The sequence below is a fragment of the Rhinatrema bivittatum genome, chromosome 3 (genome assembly GCF_901001135.1).
Source record: "Rhinatrema bivittatum chromosome 3, aRhiBiv1.1, whole genome shotgun sequence".
NCBI lineage: Eukaryota > Metazoa > Chordata > Amphibia > Gymnophiona > Rhinatrematidae > Rhinatrema > Rhinatrema bivittatum.
In genome coordinates, this window is record NC_042617.1 from 551,448,075 (window position 1) to 551,464,415 (window position 16,341).

Sequence of the window (16,341 nt, forward strand, 5' to 3'; positions counted from 1 at the left end):
AAGTTCTGGAAGTCCAGGAAGATGGATTTCTTCAGCTAAGGAGAGGGTTGGAAAAGTAATGGAGAATTAGAGGATTTTCCTTTGGGGAGCTGAAAGAGAAACTACCTGCCAAAGAAAGGTCCTACAGAGTTGCTGACTAAAAAGGATCATCTGACTTCAAGAAGTGCGAGAAGGAACAGAGAATGAAGGAAGGAGAACTACAATCCAAAATAGGAACTGGGGAAGTACCCTACCCCACAGAGCTTACCTGCTAAGGGTGTGCAGCACTGTAGAACCATGAAAGAATGAGATATTTTATTTGAACTTTGCACTTTATTTTTCTGAATAGTTTGGTGCACTAGCCATTGGTGTATCACTTTTTAACTTTCCTCTTCCTGTCATCAGTGCCAGTAAAGACTTGTTTGGAACACCAGCTTTGGAGTCATGAGTTGGAAGTTTATGAGTGACTGGACTGGTGTGCAGAAATGCCCTGGGAGAGAAAGCCCTAAGGTGTTGCGCCGGGGGTGGATCCTTAGGCTGAGGTGGGGTTGATGCTACCCGTAGGAGCAGGGGCGGATTCCCAATGACGACCTGCCTGGGGATTCGCTGCCCCGGCCAGCCCAGGAGATACCACGTGGTCTGCCAGACACGGCTCTGTCACAGTCGCACTCAGCAGACCACGTGACTAGAGCGACTGTCCCACCGGGGGATGCCCAATCCCACGATAGGCCAATCCACCCCTGCGTAGGAGCGATCCTTCAGGTCCCTACCGTCGGCAGGCAGAGAGGGCTGACAGATGGAGGCCAGCTGGCGCTTCACCAATACCAGCCTTCGTTCCCTGTGGGTTGAGCCTTTGGGTGCCAGAGCCAGCTGGACTTAGGTGGCCTCCATCAGTAGTCATCGATGGCTGGATCGAGGTCAGCCCAGAGGCAGTAACTAGTGTAGGTATCAGTCTGTACTGGACAAGGCGGAGTCCCAAAGACCCGGGCGCCAATAGGAACACAGTCTGACAGAGGGCACCCGAGCAAGAGCAGGCCGAAGCCTGAATGAACCACGTCCATGACAAAGGCTGAAGAGGCATCTTTATGCAAGCTGGGATCAGGGCTGGCGGCAGTCTGGAAGCAGTGGCAAGCAAGGCGGAGGTCTAGACGAGGAGAGAGTCAAAAGGATGGTCAGACGAAGTAGAAGTCCAGGGCTGAAGAGAAGCAACGGCATGGTCAAACGATGCAGGAGTCTGGGGCTGGAGAGAGGCAACGGAATAGTCAGGCAATGCAGAGGTCAAACCAGGTTAACAATCCAAAGGGGAGATAAAGGAACAGGAACATAGGAACAAGGAAACAGGAACGAAGGCAATCAGGATCGGGAACCAGGAACTGAAGAGGCAACGAGTACTTGACTAGCGAGGGGATCTGTTGCAAAGGCAATTTGAGAGAGCGGAGCCCGGGCTTATATACAGAGCTCTGCTGGCATCATCATCCGGGGCTGTGGCCAGGTTACCGCCACGGGCCCTATATTAGCTGTGCGCGCATGCCAGGAGTTTCATGCCAGCTGTCCTATTACCTGATACTGATAGTTGTTACTGTGTGCCGTCATATACAGTACCTATCCCAGAGGTATGGTAATTTTATGTTTGATTGGTTTTATTTCATAACCCAGTTACTGAATATGAAATGATCTCTTCCCTTTCACTCTCTTCCCACTTCCTCTTTCTTTTGTTCATGTACTTTTTTTTATAGCTTGTTCTGTGAAAGAAAACTCATTCAGTTAGGGTCAGCTTTTCTTTGAGGGATGCTGCTGAAGGCCTTTTACTTGTGTATGATTGCATTAATTTGCTAGTTGGAGGCTTTTATCCATGATTACTACGTTCTGTTGATTATCTGGGATGTTGAACACTAGTCCTTGAGTACCACAAATGGGCCTAGTTTAAGAATAATTATAATAAAACAGAGCAGATGTATGCAAATAAAATCTCATGAATATTCATTGCATATATCCTAAAAATAGACCTGGTACAGGCTGGAGTTTAACATTTCTGACAGATAAATACTGTATTGTTTATAAAATGGTGTTGAAAAGCAGAGCTCCTTGATTAATCAGACCAGACAACATGATCATGTAATAACATTTACCTTATAGCACAATTCACAGATTGCTCTGGCTCATCATGCAAGCAATGTGCATCAAAAGAACGTTTGGGAATTCCAGCATTTCAAGCTCCTAAGTCTCTGGTAGCCTCTGTTGCCTCCCAAGTTTTCCTTCAAAATAATTTAGGGATCTTCTTTTTCTTTTACTGTCCCTTGAATACCTGTATTCTGCAGCTCCATGGACTGGTGATCCTATCCTCTGGCCTCGGATGGATACTCTCCTTTGGATACAGATGCATACCTCTTACCAAACTGCAAACTCCCAGTAATGGAACAGGAGGAGGAAGATTTTAATATGGGTCATGGGACCAAGCTGGATGGAATCTCTCCCTCAACTTTTCCTCCAATGAAAGTCAGACAAAAAAAGCACTTCGTCTCTGTATTGTAACTATTACCAATTCAAATGGTTTCCCCAGTGGTTTCCATATAATTGGTTATAGGTAATAATAAAGAATAATGTCTGGTTTAAAAAAATTCTAGATAAACTTTCAATAATGATTACCTTGTCTCAAATTCTAAAATGAAAGTTTCTTTTTAAAACTTCTTTAATTAACAAGTAGTATTCTTTTTTACACTTTCCAAGAACACCTTTAACAACACAACACAATTTGTAATAAATCTTCAACAGATAAAATATATGTTTTAAACATTTTATCCTATAACTGTTAACCAATTTGTTTCATTTTTCAGGTTTTAAACTTTCAAAGAACTTCAAATATTAACTTTTCTATTTTTTTTGACCTGCAGATACAAGAATTCACCAAAACAAAATATCAGATAAGAATCAGTTAACTAATTAACATAATCACATTACAATTTAATTTAAACCATGAACACGGTTCTTTTCTCAAAATGTTCTCACTTTTGCGTCTTGTGGGATTCACTTCTTTCCCAGGAGTTACCAAGGTAAGCATAAATTATATTACTCAATATAGGAGAACAATATATTTTTGTCAGTCTTATTTTCTTCTGTCTTACTGTGTAAACCAGTTTCTGAGGGTCCCTGAGTATTTGTGTGTGTTTTTCTGGCCAGTAAACATACTATCTTAATAGCAGGTGCGCAAATATAGCTGACAAATCTGAAAAATCTTTTCAGGTGGTGCTGGAGTGCGTTGGGGCACTTTTTCTTTTTGAATCTCTGGTTCTCTAGTCTGTGTCCATCCACAACTCAGCACCCACTAGGCTAACTTTAACAAAATAAGCAAGTGACTGTCTACTTTTTCATAAATTATTTTCTGCAAGGTCTAGGTCATTTTATTTATTTCCAGATTTTTTTTTAATACTGAATACACAGCAAATGCTGACTGGAACAGTGAAAACTCATATCAAACATATAACATTCCATACATAAAATAATACATAATAAGATAAAATAAATCCATGCAATTTAAAACTTTTCATGGCATAGAGAAAGCAATATAGGACCACTCCCTCTCTAATCTTAACTAGCTCCCACTGGAACTAACCAGGCCTTCATGCTCTAAGGGATAAAGAGTTGGTCTCAAGCCTAATCTCCAGAGATGCAGAATTCCACAATTCTGGACCCTTACTGAAAATCCTCTTTTCCTAAAAGTAATCATGCGCACCTCCCTCACTGATAGAATTAAAAAAAAAGCTTTCTGTGCAGATCAAAGACTCCTATTAGGGGCATAAGGCTTGACCACCTATCTTAGATATTCTGGCCCAGACCCTTCTTTAATCTTGAACACCAAAACCATGATCTTAAACTGGAAACGTTCCTTGATTGGTAGCCAATGAAGCTGGATCAATAAAGGTCTTGCACTTATCTGCATTGTACAAATCAACTCCTCTTGTTATACTTTACATCCATTATAACGATTACAAATGTTTAGTGATGTCAATATTACTATGAATACCTCAGAATGATTCTGTACAACACCCCCCAAACCCCACCCCACCCCACCCTACCATCCTGTATTGCATCAGATTTTTGCCTGTCTCATTGCATATTTATGCCACCTAATTTTATCTCCCCAATTTTGGAATTTTATCCATCGCCATTCCAATTTCCTAACCTCTCTCTGTTTAGTTCCCAGTTCCAAAGTAAACCAGAGGGGCTGAAGGTTTCGATCTCTTCCGTTCCCTTCTTACTGGTGCTATCTCATCCAAAATAGTTTTCAAATTGCGATTCTATTCAGTTACCAAATTTTCTACATGGTCTCCCTCTTTACTCATATCAAGATCTCTCCACTTATCATAGAACAACTCAGCATAGATCTTTCCATGTTTATCTATCAACCCACCAGAAGTCTGCGAATGCTTCTTTTCCCGTAACACTTCACTGTTCTGTGAACTAACTAGTAATACAAGAAACAATAAATAAATGTGTGGACTAAGTTTGTCAGAGAAACAATTCACCTTTTCCAAGCATATGTCTGTCAATATCACTTGAACAGTTTAAGATGAATTTTAAAAGACTTAATCACGCAAAACAGGGCTCATATGCGCATATGTGGCCCATGGATGCATTAAGAGTATTTTATAAAGTAGCAATTGTGCATGTGTAATGTGCATACGTGAGCATTTTGACGTGTGCAAAAAAGGGGCTTGGTGGGATATGGGTTGCACATATGTGTGTATTTTATAAGAAATACACTCTGGTGCAGAAGATGGTAGAATACTCCTATCACTATATTCTTACCCAACACACATGGGATTTCTACTCATATAGGGTAGATTTTAAAAGAAGTGCACGCGATTATAAAATTGGGGGTCAGCGCACGCAAGGGGGTGGACAATTATGCACCTTGTGCGTGCCGAGCCACACTGCCTTCCCCCGTTCCCCCTAACCTGACCTTCCCACTCCTTACCCTAACCTTTCCTCCCCCTAACCCTAATCTAATCCCCCCAAAATGTTTAATTTAATTTATCTTTTGTGCCACTCCCCGCCCCTTTTTTCAAGCCCCAGGACATATGTGTGTCATGGGACTTCCGCATGTCGTCGGGCCTATGCAAAATAGGCTCAGCGCATGCAGGAGCGGGTTTAAAAGGGTTACACGCATAACCCTTTTAAAATCCACCCCTTAGACTCTTGTATGATCTTTATCGGGTTGGACTCTATGCCCTCCTGGACATAGAGCACCACATCCCCACCAAGTTGATCATCCCTATCATTGTGATATAATTTGTACCCTGATATAGCACTGTCCCATTGGTTATCCTCCTTCCACCAGGTCTCTGAGATGCCAATAATGTCTATCTTATCATTCAGGGTCATACACTCTCCCATCTTACTTCTTAGACTTCTGGCAATGGCATACAGACATTTCAAAGTGTGTTTTTTGTTTGTATTAACAACCTGCTTTTCAGTTGATAGGGATAATTTGGAATCCTTTAGCTCAGGTGATTCTTTACTTATAGGCACATGGACTATTTTTGGTTTTATTGGAACTTCTATGTTGGGATGCCCTAACTCTCCTGTTTCATTAGTATCCTTCCAAGATACCTTCCTCTGAACCATGCACTGCTGATTGACTGTTGGCTTTCCCCCTTGTTCTAGTTTAAAAGCTGCTCTATTTTTTTTTTAAGTTAGCGCCAGCAGCCTGGTTCCATTCTGGTGAAGGTGGAGCCCATCCTTTTGGAAAAGTCTCCCCCTTCCCCAAAAGTTTGAACAGTTCCTTAAAAAATTGAATCCCTCTTTCTTGCACCGTTGTCTCATTCACACATTGAGAATCCGGAGCTCTGCCTGCCTCTGAGGACCTGCACGTGGAATAGGGAGCATTTCAGAGAATGCCACCTTGGAGGTTCTGGATTTCAGTTTACTACCTAAAATCTTAAAATTTGGTTTCCAGAACCTCCCTCCCACATTTTCCTATGTAGTTGGTGCCCAGGCATAAATACCATCACAGCCGGCTCCTCCCCAGCACTGTCTAAAATTCTATGTAGGTGACATGTGAGGCCCACGAACTTTGCACCACGCAGGCAACATAGCAAGCAGTCCTCATGTCCACCAGCCATCCAGCTATCTACATTTCTAATAATCGAATCACCAACTATGATGGCCGACCTAACCCTTCTCTCCTGGGCAGTAGCCCTGGGAGACTTGTCCTCAGTGTGAGAGTACAATGCATCACCTGGATAGCAGGTCCTTGCTACAAGATCAGTTCCTGCCATGTCAGGGTGATGCACTCCAACGCGAGGCCTTTCTGATCCAAGACAGCACCTGGGCTGCCAGACTGGATTTGGCTATATGTCCCTGAAGGTCTCATCAATGTACCTCTCTGTCTTCCTCAGCTCCTCCAGGTCTGCCACTCTAGCCTCCAGAGATTAGATTAGTTCTCTGAGAGCCATAGGTGCACACATACAACCTCTCACTGGCAGGTAAAAAAAAACAAACTCCCCTCTTGCTGCTGGACTTAAGGAGATATCTACTTAAGGAGATATTGCCAATTTCCCTGACCTCCAAAAGTCCAAGACCCCTAGAGCTCAGTTCAGTCTACCCCTAGAACAAACAGTATCCACGGTTAATGATAGCCACACCACTCTACAGAACAAGCCATTTATCTCATCTATTTACAACAGGCTACCATCTATTCCCTGGAACATTGACTGTAATTCCCAATAATGCACAGAGACGCAATCCAGTCCATTAAGATGCGCTCACTCCCCATACCTACAATTCCATACACTCCCAAGCTCATGACCAACAAACCCAGGATACTAGGTATTCGACATCAAAGATTGATCCCAATCATGATCTCCCCAATCTCCCAAATGCTCGGTCTCACTCTTTTCACCCTAACATTATTCAACGCCCAATCCATCACTAAAAAAATTCACCTTCTCAATGACCACCTGACTGACAATAACCCTGACCTTTGCGCCATTACTGAAATGTGGTTGAAACCTACAGACACAGTTCTACTAAACCAGCTCCCCAACCAACTATATGATATCCATTCAATCCCTAGAATCAAAAAAAAGGGAGGAGGCCTACTGCTAGCGGCTAAAAAGGGTCTTGGGCTCTCTCTGCAATTATCCACCAGAATAAATAGCCTTGAACTAGCCTTATTCAACTCGGACCATCTCCAAATCGCTCTGGTCTACTCACCACCAGGAACCTTAGACTCCGATCCCTCACCATTAATCGAATTTACAGTGAAACATATCAAGAGGGACAAACCTGCCATCTTGATGGGAGACTTTAATCTCCATGTGGACATTTCCCCACTATCCCACAATTGTGACATCCTACTTACAGCACTCAACCACCTGGGCTTTACCCAGATTGTTAAAGGTCCCACTCATAAAGCGGGACACACCTTAGACCTGATTTTCCTCAACAATGGTCTATCATCTACCACTCCCCCAACTTGCATCCCAGTCCCGTGGTCAGACCACCACATTATCTCTGCTGAGCTTCAAATTAATGACCATCCTCGACCTGTCTTCCCAACAACCACAATACAATACAGGAAACCTTGCTCCACTGACCAACTTAGCAAACTGCTTTTAAAAGAGCTTGATCGACTTGATCTCACTGACGCTCCCTCGGCTATCAATTCGTGGGTCAAGATAACAAGTGAGGTCACAGATCAATTCTGCCCAACCATTACTAAATCCTTGAAACCACCCCAAGCTAACAGGAATTCGTGGTACACCCCAGAACTCAAAATCCTCAAACAAGAACTTCATAGTAAAGAACTCAGATGGTGCAAGACCCCTTCCACCGACACACTTTCAAACTACAAAGCTCACCTTAATACATACAGGATTGCCATCCTCAAAGCCAAAAAAGACTTCTTTTCTAAGAAAATTCACAACTTCTCATTCGACCCCAAAGCCCTATTCTCCTTTGTATCATCTCTTACAAAACCCTCGCCCCCTATCATCCCTGACGAGCAAGCATCCAACAAAGCCACAGAACTAGCTATCTACTTTGATAACAAGATAACCAACCTCCTTAAACCTATCTCTACCTCCCAACTGACAACCGTTCCCTTCAGCACTTTAACATCTACCAGGAGCTTCAACCTAACATTTTTATTTATTTTTTTTATTTATTTAAGGTTTTTATATACCGGCAATCATGAAAACATATCTTGCTGGTTTACATAGAACAGGAGTGCAGAATATACATCAAACTAGAACAGTGGTGATTGAAGGTGCAGGTACATTTAACAAGGGTAGCAGAACTTGGAGGAAGGAGGAAGAGATAGGAAAGAATAGAGATGGTTAAACAATAAACAAATTAAATGCTATATACAAAAGGCATGGTTAAGGGCTGAATGTTTGGAAGAGTCATTAGAATTAGAACATCTTTCGAGACCCCATCTTCAATGGAAATCGAAATCATCCTCAAAAAGCTAAAACCTTCCTCTCACCCGTTGGACGCAATACCCTCCAATCTTCTCCTCTCCATTCCAAACACCATTTCCAAATCGTTAGCAGACATCATTAACTGCTCTTTGACTCAAGGAAAGGTTCCAGAAGAACTAAAACTAGCCATCCTAAAACCCCTACTAAAAAAACCTAACCTTCCGACGTCTGACCCTGCCAACTTCCGTCCAATTGCTAATCTCCCCTTGATCTCCAGAGTGATGGAAAGAATTGTAAACAAACAACTGTCTGATTACCTTGAGGAGAACAATATTCTCTCCCCCTTCCAGTTCGGATTCAGAAAATCTCAAAATACTGAAGCGCTACTATCCTCACTATCTGACACCATCCTTCTTAATCTCGAAAGAAAACAACCTTACCTTCTCGCCCTTCTTGACTTATCCGCCGCATTCGATACGGTCAATCATTCCATCCTACTGGAGCGCTTTTCAGATATCGGCATTCAAGGAGAGGCTGATAGTTGGTTTAAATTGTTCCTTGAGAATAGATTCTACAAGGTCAGGATTAATAATAAAGAATCTCTCCCAATCAAATCAAACCTGGGAGTCCCGCAAGGATCATCCCTCTCCCCCACGCTCTTTCATTTATCTGCTGCCACTCTGTCAATTACTCTCCAACCTCAAACTAAATTATTACATATTCACTGACGACGTTCAAATTCTTCTTCCAATCACCGAATCCCTGCAAAAAACCTGGGCACACTGGAACAGCTGTCTTCAATCCATCAATAGTCTGCTTACCAGCCTGAACCCTTATCCTTAATTCAAAAAAGACCGAAATCCTCATCATCTCTCCAGACGAAAACCATGCTCTCCTCAACTCCCAAAGCACATCCCAATTCGCAAAAACATTCATCAACCACTCCGCCTCTGTCAGAGACTTAGGGGTTCGGCTCGATAACCTCTTCAACTTAAAATCGTTCGTCCTCAACACAACTAAAGAATGTTTCTTTAAACTTCAAGTTCTCAAAAATCTGAAACCTCTCCTGCATTTCAGCGACTTCCGTTTAGTAGTTCAATCTATCATCCTTACAAAGCTAGACTATTGCAATTCTCTTCTCCTAGGCCTCCCTGTGATAACTATCAAGCCCCTACAGATGGTCCAGAATGCTGCGGCTAGGATACTCACCAACTCAAATAAAAGAGCCCACATCACACCCATCCTACACAGCCTTCACTGGCTTCCCATAAAATCAAGGATCTCCTTCAAAGCAATGATGACCCACAAGGACATTATCGGCATCGCACATCTCAAACTAAGCTCTCAACTCCGCCCTCACACATCCGACAGACCAATCAGAAACGCCTATAAAGGATCTCTATATGCACCACCGGTCAAAAACACATTAAGAAAACGCGCAATCTCTACAGCCGGGCCCACCCTTTGGAACTCTCTGCCACCGGAGCTTCGCCAATAACCTTGTCATCAAACATTTAAGAAACACCTCAAAACATGGCTCTTCAGACAAGCCTTCCCGGAGTTTCAAGAACACTCTGACACTGGCCAAAGAACATAACAGGACATTATGGGGACCCATGATCATCCTCAACCGCCTTAGCTTGTTCCCCTCCTTCCCCTCCTCTTCCTCCTCCTCCGACCATCTGCCTTCTCCTCTTACCCCCTCTCTACTCCTTGTTACCTGTCCCCCCCCCTTTTTCACACCCTGTGTCATCCTCTGCCAAGATAACCACCACTATCTTACTTACGAGTTAACACTCAACCTTTATATGTAGCAGCTAATGCTATGTTTTTTACCCTGGTTTAAGTTTTAATGTTCTTTTCATCCTTTAGGGCCCGTTTACGCCCGATTTGGATGGTTCACAGGTTCTTAGCGATACCATATTAGACGCTTTATTTTTATGTAACGCCTATTAACTCTGTTTTGCTGTTCTATTTATTTTTATTTTATCAGACGCCCTGTTTAATGTAACGCCATAGCCACGATTATTCTGTTATTATGGAAACCGATATGATTTGATTTTTTTTTCAAGAATGTCGGTATATAAAAATTCTAAATAAATAAATAAATAAATAAATAAGTGAGAGTGGAAATCTATTTGTGTATGTGTTTGGAGAAGTGTGTGTGAGTGTGTGCCTGTGGAGGGGGGGGCCTGTGCGTGTCTCTGCCTGTGCGTGTGTATGTTTGTGTATCTGTGTGTGGGACACAGAGATAGGACTTTGCAGACAGAGCATATTAGTGAAATGTAGCCAGCATTGCTTGGGTTGTCTGGTTCATAAGTGATATAAATTTTCAAAACCAAGCTAAAAGTGGGAAAGATAAATATTATTTTAATATATTAGCAAATTAAGGTTAGAGCGTGTATGTGTGTGAGAGAGAGAGAGAAAGAGATAGAGAGCCTGTGTGTATGCATGAGAGACCGCGCTTTTGCACAGTGCAGCTTCCGCTGCTCAGGGTGTCACCTAATGGCCACAAATAAACTCAAAAGTTGACCGACAAAAGTATTTTATTAAGAACATAAAAACATAAGAAATTGCCATGCTGGGTCAGACCAAGGGTCCATCAAGCCCAGCATCCTGTTTCCAACAGAGGCCAAACCAGGCCCCAAGAACCTGGCAATTACCCAAACACTAAGAAGATCCTATGCCACTGATGCAATTAATAGCAGTGGCTATTCCCTAAGTAAACTTGATTAATAGCCGTTAATGAACTTCTCCTCCAAGAACTTATCCAAACCTTTTTTGAACCCAGCTAGTTGGCGCGCGCAAGAGGTGCACACTAGTGCACCTTGCGCGCGGACTTCCCCCAATTCCTCCCAGGAGCGGCCTGGAAGGGAACTTTCCTTCCCCCTAGCCTGACCTTCCTACCCCTTCTCCTAGCCTTTCCGCCCATTAACCCTAATCTACCCCCCCCCCCCCCAAAAAAAATTTTTTGTCTCACCTTTTGCTGCCGGCCCGCGATCCTCCAACACAGCGGAAAATGGCCGCTGTGCTGGAGGCCTCTGGCCCTGCCCCACCCTACCCTGGACCACCCCTTTAGTAAAGCCCCAGGACTTAGATGCGTCCCAGGGCTTTACATGTGTCACCAGGCCTTTATAAAATAGGCCCGGCGCGCGTAAGCTGATTTACACACGTAGAACTTTTAAAATCCAGCCCATATTATTTAATAGCCACGTCCCTGGGCATGCCGACGCACATGCGTCAATGTGCTCCCGCGAGCCCCTTTGAAAATTACTGTCATGTGTGGGAATGGCATTCGTGTAAGCATGGCATTGTACTTAACTGATAGTGCCCATAACCTGAAACTAGTGATGTGGAATGGAGGCCCTACACATCTGAAATCCTCCAAACCATAAAGTGGTATCTTGAATAGTTTTGACTGTGAAAGCAGGTTACAGACAGACCAGACGTACCCATAAGGCATTCTTTCAATACTTTGTACTTGAGCACCTACAAAAACAATAGTGCATTTTTCAGTTTCATACTTTCTGCTTAATTGTTCCCGTTTCTCCTTTTCTTTTACAAAGTGACTGAAATAGCTTAAATTTTCTTATGTTTCACAAAATTATCTGCTTTCAGACTCTACTAAAAATAGAGTTTTAAACAGTTTAGGTTTTCTCCCTTTGTTTGATTTATGACCTGTTCTAAAACTCCGGCGCTCCCTTTAGCATGATTTTCAAGGAAGAAAATTATCTTTGTAGGCTTACAGTCTTTAGCACATTTCAGATAATTCACACCTTCTATTTCTCTGCCTTTTCTTATCCCTACCGATTCTTTCCCTCAGTTCAAACCCTGGATCTTTTACTTCCACTCTTCTGGTGTGCATCTGTGAAGGCAGAATGTCACGCTCGGGCCTGGAGCTAAGTCCTTGAAAAGTCCAAACAGACCTGGGGCAAGGATTCTCCAAAAGGGGGAGAGGGGAAGGCTAGACCTCCAGGATCTAAGGTGCAGGGGGTAAGTCTTTCAGTGTGTGTTATCTCAGTAACTGTAAGATAGATGAAATAGGCTGGACACTCTGGATGGGTGTTCCAAAATTACATTTTACTGTTGCAGATCTTCCATTGTAATTTATTGGCACCATACAGAGTTATTCCTTGTTACATCCATGTCCAGACTCAGATTTTCAAATGTCTTTATCTATGCAAATGACCTTCAGCATGTAGGGTCCCAAGATCTCTCTCCCTCCAGGACATAGAAAAGCAAGAATCCCAGATGGACAGATTTCCCTTCCCAAAAATACCTGAGGTGCAGTTGTTCTCCAGAAAATCCAATTCTCTTAACTTCCTTTCCCGGGGCAAAGAATCTGATGGGAGTGGCCAGATAATATCCTTTTACACAGGATCTTGGTATTAAGAGCCCCCCCAACAAATAGCAGGGAAAAAAACCTCTTCTTTTCCATACTCTTGGGCAGTAAGTGTGGCAGAAAATATTTGCTGAACAAACACAGCAAAACACTCCACAAAAAAATAGCTTTAAACGACTCTTAACAAACGACATAATCACTTCTGTTCACACACCTGGATGTGAAATGGAACAGCAAGTCTTCTCCCTTCCTTTTTTTTTTTTTTTTATTTAATATTTATTCAGTTTTTACATTAATACCACAAGATCAATCTTGATTAGGAAAAGCATTTGGCAGGAAAAACATAAATTCAAATCAAACTTAGTATTACCAAACAATTACAACCACAATACTTTTTTCAGTCCTCAATTATAAGGAGACAATTTAAACAAGAGTTCAAAGAAAATTATCTAATATCGATAATGTACAATAACAACGTACTATTTATGTTTTGTTGGGCTCACTGCTCTTTTGGAACCTATGGAGTCTCCAACTCAGGGTCCCCCACTTTTGTTTTATCACTCAGGAAAGTTGATAATTGAGGAGGAGTATAAAATTGAGGAGTATAAAACGCAACATGGATATTTAAGGCAATAAGTTGCCCCTATTTGGAGAACCTTTGCCTTAAATAGAAGAAATTGTCTCCTCCTTTTTTTGTGTTAATTTGGAAAAATCTGGGTAAACTCTTATAGTTAATGTCAAAAATGGCTCCATCCTATGTTTAAAAAATAAACGAAATACCCAGTCACGATCAGTCTCGAAAACACTGTCAGATCCAGACTAGTTTCTAACTTATCCATAGCCTGTGCTCCCTCCCGCTCTTCCTGTTGTATTCCTCTTTTATACATCGGAATATAATAAATCTAAGCTAGCGGTGGTATTGTATTTTCTGGTATTTTAGGAACTTCAAGTAAATACTTCTTGAACATTTCTTTAGGTGATATATGTGGATGGCCAGGGGGTGTAAGTCTTAGCCCACCAGAGATAGGGGAACCTCCTTCTCCTTTGAGTGCTAACTAAATTCCACATTGATAACCCCACTCTGCCTGCCTTTGTGCAGCCAGGAGCTCACAACTCCAGCATCCTCTCAGGGGATGTGGTTAAAAGTGGCACAACCCCTCTCCTAACTCTTATACCCTATCCTCTAAACTAGGGTCATCTACTGGAAACTCCAACGGGGGTCTCTACATTTACTTTGAGGAAAGAGCTCCGAGGTAAAACAGGAATCTCATTACTGCTGCAGTCTGCTTTTTCCATGGTCCTTTGTTTTTCTCTCTCTTCTGCTTCACTGCATTTTTTAAAAATAAAATAAATGTTATTGATTAAAATATATACATTTTAGAAAGCAATCATTAGATACATTGTAATTAACACAAAGAGCAATTGCATTGTACTTTTATGTTTGATTTTATTTATCGAGTTTTATAAACCATTGTGATAGAATACGGAACAACGGTATATAAAAGTTTTAAATAAATAATATTTATTTATCTATTTATTTAGCCATTTTATATACCGTCGTTCCACGTATAGATCACAACAGTTTACAAAGTGACATTCCTAATTATAACACTGGTAAACAAAGTTTTTGTTTCCTTCAGGCTTTTTGGTGCTCCGAATAGATTTTTTGATGCTGATCACAGATATTACTTCAAAATTTGTACATCACGTAAAGTTTTTTAGAAACAGCCATTTTTGTGTTACAATAATTCTGAAATTTTAAAACAATCTTGCATACATATATTTTCTTGCTGGACAGTAGTTTTTATGATTTTTAACATTCGTCATATTTTTGACGGCCATTAGCAATGTAACATGTAACAGAGACTAACCTTTTTAAAAAATACACCAAGAAACTCTGCCTGATCATGCCAGAACTTGCTCGGGCAAGCCCCAACTCGGCTGCAAGATTCCAACTTGTTTCCATGATGACGCAGCCTTATTTTGGGGCCAATGCAATAAAGGCTCGTAGAAAGCGGGCACTGAACAGTCAGCGCCCGCTCTCTTAATGCATGCATGGCACCCCAAAGTTAATCTGCGGCAAAACATTTTTAGTTTCGTTTTCTGGTGCCAACATTGCCACGTAACAATGCATAATGTATATTGCACTTTTCTGGCAAATGGTACGTGATACAGACATAATAAATGCATATTTGTGTTCCGCTTGTTAAAATCTACTTGTTTCACTGAAGGTTGTGGAGGAAACAAAATGTTCCCAGAAATTTGTTTACCAATGTAATTCAACAAATAAATGAATAAAGATTGGTTATAGAGGTATTCTTAGGCAGGCATTAGTATCTATCAAGTGAGATTTTCTAGTACATGTTAGTAATTGATCTAGCACATAAGGTAAAGTGTACGGGTAATTAAAACGATAGTTTTCACATCTTAGTCAGTGGGTAGTTTTGAGAATCTTTCATTTTCTCGTTTGATTTATTCTGTGTGATTCAATTATTGACATTTGTCCTTCTTGTCTTTTGGTTCTGTATATTCTGATGTTTTTAAGTTAAGTTATATGCGTTTTTGATTAGCCATGTTTTTAATTTGCATTTAAATCTCTTTCTATCTGATAAAATCTGTAACGTCTCAGACAAGAAATTCCAGAGCTTTGGACTTGCTATGGAAACCATGCGATCTCTTATTTGCATCAGATGTGTGCTCCGTATTGTGGGAATAGTCAATAGTCCTTTATTTTGAGATCTTAGTGTTCACTGAGGATTGTAAGATTGTAGTGTCACTCCTAATAAGCCAGAGTTATTGGAATGATTGATGTTGAATATTATCATTCGTATTCTATAGTAGATTCTAGATTGTATTGGCAATTATTAAAGTAACATCAGATACATTATAATTAAAAAATAGATCAATTTCCTAACTGTTACAACTGACAGATTACCTAAGGCATTTACATACTGAATAGTTGAACTAAAAAATTAAGCAACTATTAGCATTCAGTATATTGTAGTCAAAGAAAATCAATCATATTCATTATCCTGTGGCAGGTACTACAAAACATTTACATATTCTAAAGTAGCAAAATAATATATTAATACAGAAAGTGCCAAATTAGCGAGACATGGTGGCACTGTTGAATTTTGGTGAGTTATCATCTGATACCAACCCCAGGTTCCCCGTGGACTGGTGTCTCTAAATTGAAAGCTCTTATTGCAAAAGTCTTCATTCTTCATCTTGCTGTTAGGAATTGTGGACGCATGGCCCAAGGTGGGGTTGTTGCTACCTGTAGGGTTAGGCCCCACAGGATCCTACTGTCAGGAGACGAGGCTGGCTGGGAACAGAGGTAAGCTGGAACTTCACCTATACCGACCCTCGTTCCCTGCAGGTTGAGCCCTTGGATGCCGGAGCCAGCACGACTTAGGAGCACCTCTGTGTGGCTGGTCCCAGAGAGGGTAGGCGAGTGGGTGCAGAGAGTGTCAGAGAGGTTAGGCACAGTTCGAGACAGGAGCACTCTCGGAGGAAGGAGGAGAAAGAGTCTCAAGGAGTGGAAGGCTACTGCAGCTCTGCAGGGAGTAGAGCAGGACCATGTGAGATTGGCCTCGG